Source organism: Gallinula chloropus (genome assembly GCF_964237585.1).
Source record: "Gallinula chloropus genome assembly, chromosome: 19".
In the NCBI taxonomy this organism is placed as follows: domain Eukaryota; kingdom Metazoa; phylum Chordata; class Aves; order Gruiformes; family Rallidae; genus Gallinula; species Gallinula chloropus.
Genome location: NC_140104.1, coordinates 6,519,857 through 6,527,103, shown reverse-complemented (window position 1 = coordinate 6,527,103; position 7,247 = coordinate 6,519,857).

The window sequence follows — 7,247 nt, the reverse complement described above, 5'->3', positions numbered from 1 at the left end:
GTTTGACACAGAGTGACAAACATCTAGTCAGGGTTTCTACCACCAAGCTACAGGAAGACAGGTGACCACGAGACACGAGGAAAACCCTTGAGGGTTGTTATTAGTGAGCCAAGAGCTCACTTTCGATTACATGTTCAGCTTGAAGCCTCTTGCTTTTTGCTGAGCTTGGCCATCCATCCAGCAGTCCAACCTGCCAGCTCCCATGGCAGCACCAGCTTTGCAGGCAGCTTCTCCAGCCTGTTATGATGACAGCCTGGAAGTTCTCCTTCCCTGTGCTACTGTGGAGAGGAACCCTCTCAGGGCCTTGCGTTGGCAATGCTGCTCTCCCCAGTGCACAGCAATGAATTCAGAATCTTGCCCTTCAAGTAATTCCAAGCAATACCCAATTTGGCCTTTAAAAATTCCCCTTTTCCTCCCCAAACCCCCAAAATCTCTACTGCAAGAAGGTTAAACTTGAACCTATGGTCTTTAATGCTTTGGTATCTTGAGAAGCATTTTGCACTCGAGCAGTGGAAAAATCACATGAAGGGACTGCCTTGCACACTGACCTGCTCTCGTGAAGAAAATCACCTCCAAAGCCCTGGGCAGGACAGTAAGTTCAGGTGAGCTTAGCTGCTACAGTCTCTGCTCTCACCCACAGGCTTAACTGCTTCTAAAAACAGCGCTGTCCGTGACGCCCGCTCGAGAGGCACGCTTAGAAAGGGAAATCCCCAGCCAATCAATAGAAGGAGAGAGAAGGCAATTCGATATATATAGCAAAACCCCTGCCTATCTAGCAGTAAGGGCTGCACAAATCGCACATGCACTGGCCTTTCCTCACTGCCAGCTTCTTGCAGGACAGTGTACAAAGCTCACACAATGAGCTCGGTATGGAAAGGAGCCTGAGGATTTATACTCACCCCCTGCAATTCACACCCATTTTGGTTTGTAGTGCTGGAAACAGAGCCTGGGATTCCCTACCTTAAGTATTATAACGGGCATAAAAGCTATTAAGGCTCAAATTCCTACCTCTCAAAGGGGAAGGACACAAATGAAAGGCATCACACTGTATCACCACAAGGACCCATCTCAGAAGGCAACATGGATTTTATCAGCTTTGCTCAAATACGAGCTAGTCACCTTCCTCCCATCAGCACAGACAAACCCCTGTGGCCACTAAACCAGCAGCAGATCTCTCAGCAATTTCAGCTCTGCTTATTCATCCCAGCACACACTCTGCAACACAAGCCAGGTCCTGGGGCTGCAGAACAGCTCCAGGTGCCAGCAGCAACGGAGAAGGGGCAGAGCCGAAAGCCACGTCTTTCCAAGAAGGCAGCAGCACTGAGGGAGGTGTCCTTCCCATCTTCTGCTGCTCCAGTAACTACTCTTTGCTCTGATTTTTGGGGGGTGGGAGGAAGGAAGAGCACAGCTACCTGCAGCACCAGCACGGTGAGATCCTGCCCGCTGGGCTCCCTGAGAGTTCCCCCAGGGAACTCTGACAGATCACCAGCTGCTCCTCTGGGCTTCGATTTCGGCTGCTCTGCCATCAGTGAAACATGCTGAAAACATCACTTCCTCTGCTGCGAGGATCAGACCACCAGAACCTTTTCTGGAAAGTCTAAGCAACTTCCTCTTGTATTTCAAGAAGGCAAGCCCACAGAATGAGCAGTTTCTCTTACTTCTGGAAATTCCTTCAGCAGAAACACCTTCCGAAGAAGGAAGGACGCAGTAGGGGAGGGAGTTTCCCTTTTCATCAAGCCTGTGCTTCATAATAAACAATAGGGGATGAAAACATCTCAGTGGACTGACACTTTTGCTTCCTCTTTTGCCTCATTTAGCAACAGCAACGAACGCTCTGCAAGCTGTTGTCCAACGAGGCAGTCTGAAGACCTACACAGCACCTCTGTGTTCAACAGTTTGCTACTAAAAAGGATAAATCTGTGTTTCCTCTTCTTGCTGAATAAAGCAGCTGGCGTTCAAAGCCAGCTCACCCAGCACCCAAAGGTGCCTGGCTACCTTTTTTCCAACAGAACTGCTGAGAACAGGCAGCTGAGAGGTACCTGTCTGCCTGCTGGCATGCCAGGAGGGGTGACACTCCCTAGAGAGTGGAGCTGGCAGGCTGAATCTCTTACCTTTAGAGTTACAGAAAGGGGAAAGAGCAAAGAACAGAGGTTAGAAGAGATCCCGTGCCAGCCTAAGAAGTGCAAAGGACGTGAGGGAGGGGTAGGAGTGGCTTGCTGGCACATCCCAGCCCTGGCATCCTCTGCCCCTGTGGATCTGCATCCAGTTGGCGCTGGCTGCGTGCCGGTAGCGCGGCATTCCCTCCGGCAGCTGCCTGCAGTGTGTCTCCAGGCAGCCCCATAATGAGCACAGCACCGCGGATGCCTGAAGCTACCGGCTCTCCTAACGGGAACGGTCAGCGGCATGAGTCAGCCACAGGCACAAGAGAGGACCCTGCCAATTCTTCAGACAAAAGCAGGCCTGTTCCCTTCTCCTGATGGTTTATTTGCTTTAAAGGACTGCGAGGGTTTCCCTGCAGGCCCAGCTCCTCTCAGGCCATCACATCCCTGCCTGAGCCTGAGGCATCCCCGTTAATTATCGCCTCCTGTGCCAAGGCTCACCCCTCACCTCCAGCAAGCAGAGAAGCTCCTCTCCAATGCAGTTCTGGGTGCTACCACACTGCTACAAAAAAAGAAAAAGACCCTGATAACTCACAGTATCATGACATTACACACACAGAGTCAACATCTGCACTCAACGTTTAAAGCAAAGCCTAACTTTGCCCAGGTCACCTCTCTGAGAGACACTGCCTCCCCAAAGCTCCCACCCAGTGTTCTCACCAGCTCTGCAGACACCCACTGAAGGGTCACAACCTGTGGGCTGAGGAACTGAAGCTGTCACAGCCGTTGGGCCAACATCAGCAGAAGGATGAGAGCGAAGCTGTTGCAGCAACAACTAGAAGGCATCACCTCCACTCTAGGCAGAGGAGTGCCTGAGACTGCTCTACAGGACAGGCTCACGTGGCAAAGCTGCAGGGGAGGTCTGGGTCTTGGTCTTCAGTCCCTTGGGGGTTCCTGAGCATACCTCCAACACCTGGGAATGTCCCACCATGGTTCCTTCTCTTACAGCAGGGCTTCCAAGGAACAGGTTGTGCATTCTCGTTGTGCTGTGCCCTTCAGTTACAATCGCTGGGAGGATGACACACCACAGGCTCAAAACCCCCTGAAACAGGGACTTCACAGCTTGAACAACCACTTCTCCTTTGGAATCAAGGTACTTTCTTGTCCCATAGGCAAATAAATCCAAACGTGAACACCCAGTGTACATCAATAGCAGACATTCAGAGCCCAAAAGACTTTTCACCTGCCTGAGAGACAACAAGGCCCTGAGCAGGGCAGCAGCGTGGGACCTGGAGCAGGAATGGAAGGAATATAGAGTTCTGGGTTATCCCAGGGATGATAAAACCCCCTAGCATCAACCTGAGCCCAGCCTCAACAGAGCTAGCAGCAGTACCAAAATGCACGATCGCTGGGTTACCAGCCCATGGGCTCAGCTGGGCTTCAACCTCTTTGTGAGGAGCTACTGCTGACCTGAGCTCAGCCCCCCTCCCTGGACACAGTGTTATTCATTCTTCCTGCCAAGGGGAAAGGGGCAGCACACAGAGCCCCCAGCACCTTACAGAGATCTCCATATGTCCAGACTGCCCCTCTCTACATCCAGAGGCACTTGCTGGGTTTGCACACACATCCACGGTGGCTGTATACCCCCTCAACAGAAAGAGGGGACACTGGGAGCTTCCCTTTCCTAGAGTAGTCGCCTCTTGCCAAGGCTGTGGCTATGGAAAACACAAACCAGTGGCTCCCTCTGACAGACAGATAAGTGCTGGCACTATCTAGAGGCAGACAGTCTTCCCTCCACACAGTAGCTGACTAACAGCCCTGTACAGGTGAGATCGATGTTCCCAGAAGCCTGAGAAGAACCAGGCACATTGTCTAAAGGCACAAAGGATTCAAACACACCAAAAGAAAAACTGATACCCCAGAAAGAGGAGCCAGAGTTAATCCCCCTGCACAGATCTCAGCCATCAGACCACAGGGAAAAGGCTGCCCATGGGCATGGCAGGCAGGGGCAGATACTCATCACACCAAAACTCAGCAGCAGATCCCCAAGTCATGAGGTCCTCAGCTTTATTAAATACATTTAAAAAAATGCAGCACCAGTGGAAATAAGTCCCAGATACAGGTGACATAAAAGCTTTGGGCTGTGACAAAGCCTGGACTCACACTACCCAGCCCATTGGAGAAGCACTGGAAAGGGAGCAAGGGGCTGACAGGGGCCCAGACCCACCCAAGGAAAATCGACAACCCAATCCATAAAGAGCTCAGCACAGCCAGAGAGAAAACTTAACAACCCAGGTCACCAGTAACACACAGCAGAGACAGCACCCTCAGTGGTAAGTAAAGCATCTTAAAGTAAATAATAAATCTCCAGTGCTTCCAGAGGAGCTCACTGAATCCAGCTCTGCTGTGCATCTTCCCACCAGCCCCCACAGGGATGTCACAGCTGCACTTTCCTCCCCGCCCCAGCTTTCCACCCCACCACACGCAGGCTGCACCGTTTCACATCCGACTTCAGCTTCCCCAGCCTCATGCCTGAAAAGACTCACTTCCACAAGCCTGACCTTCAGGACAGCACAGGCCTTTTGGGTCGCACCCAGATGCCACAGGCTTGCTCCAAAGTTTTCAGCAAGAACAGAATGTTTTAGCTTCTGGGAAAAGTCAGCCCACTGTTAGGGAAGGAAGGCAGAGGTGCCTCTGGCACGGGGGCGGCTGCAGCCCTGCCCTGCTGGGATGCAGGAAAGGGGCTGAGCAGCCTGGCCAGAAAGCAGAAGCAAATACAAACCCAAATGATGCTGACTGGGGTGAGAGGCCACGACTTCAGGGCTCCTTACATTCTCCTAAACCGGCACCTGAATACCCTGGGTCAGAGGGAGCCCATGGGCAGCAGTGGCAGACAAGCCATGGTGCTGCAGGGAGCAGAGGCATTGGCCTGAGCTCTGGGCTGGCTGGCAGCCACACACTCCCCAAGCACCCTTGGTGAGATGTTCTCAAAACTGGGTGTAGGTGCCTTGTAAACGAGATACTGAACAGGACAACAGCATCTCTCGTTCATGTTAAAACAGCGACACAGAGTTCTACCTGGCTCCGTCACCGTGTGCTGGTGGCACAGCATGCTACATGCCAGCCCTGCTCCAGCAATAAAGTGCTCTTCTCCCAATTGCTGTGACATTTAAAAATAATAATAAAGATATTTCAGCTCTACTGCCTGGATTCACTATGTTACAGAGGCAGCTGAACAGATTTATGCTGGATTGCCACAGGGCACTCATCCATTCGCAGAAAGCTGGCTACTTCAAGTTTCTAGAATAAAACAAACCAACAAAACCCTCTGAAGCTTCCAGAAGGAACAATGAGAACTGTGCCCCTTGCTCGGAGCAGTCGGCAGTTTCAGCTGAGGCTGTCACAGAACAACTGGCAGAGTCCAAGCGATTGAAGTGCCTGTAAAGTAGAAATGCTCCAAGGGTCCTTACCATAAAGCTGTCACTCACAAGCAGTACCATGTCCAAGCATGTTCTGCCAGAGCAAACAATCCCACAGCTTCATTTTGCAATGAAGAACTGGTCAGGTTGGGAAAGGAATGACTCTGCTCTCCAGTCAGCGCTCCTGAGCCATGCAATGGATGGGAGCTGAGCTCCAGCTTCTACCCTGCACTGAATGTGGGTTTAAGTTCAGACACAAGACTTTGCCCCCGAGTACATAAATTGTAAGCTGAGTCTACCTACATCTCTGCTGCCAGGAAAGATCCTCTGGAGAGGGGTGGAGCTGACAGTGATTAACAGCCTCAGCAAGAGTCACCAGATTTGATTTCTTGCTAGGTCTCAGGCAGAGGTACCCAACACATGGCCTGTACTTTGCTATCACAGAAGCCCCATCCACTTCATTCCTAGCTAAGGCCACCCCCAAGGTGCAGGTCCTCATCGCCACCCCTGCCACCACACCATCAGATCTCCCCCTTGCAAGAGATATCACAATATTCCTTTCCCCCAGGAAAATAAATACTGGGAAAAGCAGAACTCCATTGTGTGTGCCCAGGACATCTGACCTTCCCGGGGTGTACAGCGCAAGGGATCAGCTGTATCAGACACACTGTTGAGCCAACACTCCATCTAGAAGATAAGCAGCATGATCCATAAGGGAAGGAAGACTGGTATTGCTCTCAATTGGAGACTAAAAGGAATAGGGCACTGACAGATGCACACATGTGAAGGGAAGCTCTGGGGCAGGAACACAATACATGTCGAAACAGGACATACAGACATTGACTCTGCTCCCTCTGGACAGGTCCTGGGCAGGCTTCTCCCTCTTGAAGAAGAAAATTGTGGACATCTCTCAACAGAGAAAGAGCAACAAAGCCAAAATATGCAGTAACAACAAAGTCCTGACCACCACAAAGAGCAATCGTCTGTTCAGTGGTGCTGTCGCTGTGCCCCTTTAACATTGTCCATCCCCACCACCAGGAAAGCCAAGACATGGCACGACAACACACGCATCACTCAGGTCTGCAAAACAAATCCCATGCAAAACCATTGCCACAACTTGATCCCTGGCCCCAGTGAAGCACAGCAGCCCAGAGAGGAGGAATGGGCTCCTCCATCTCAGCAGCAAACCCACATGCAGAGTGAACGGAGGCTCCACGCCAGAGCTCCTGCGTGAGGAAGGCTCAGCCTAAACCCAGTGGGAGAGGTGTTGGGGAGCTGTGTCAGATGGAGCCTGGACAGACTCTAAGCCTCCACGGGCACCAAACCCTCTCAGCAGCTGTAAGGCTGACCAAGCCAGCGATGAGGGAAGGAAAGCTGAAGGGAAAGAGTTGGCTGGTAAGGTGGATGTGTGTGCGCAGCCCAAAAAGGACTCTACGAGCTCAGGCTCAGCAAAAAAGGCTCCCCAGTACCAGCAAGCAAGGCTCCCTAGTACTGGCACACACTCCATAGCAGGAAAACAAGCTCATTTCAAATGGGATTCAACCACTGAACGTGCCATAGCTTCATTTCAGCTCATGCTCCCGGTTAAGAGAGCGGATTTTCCCGTGCAGGTGAGGAATCAGGCAGCAGCACCCCAGCAAGTTACCACTGCCACAGCCTTTCGAGTCCATCACAAGGTCTGAACCTCTGGCTGCAACGCTGAAGCACCTCGTGCTGGGGCAGCTGCCTT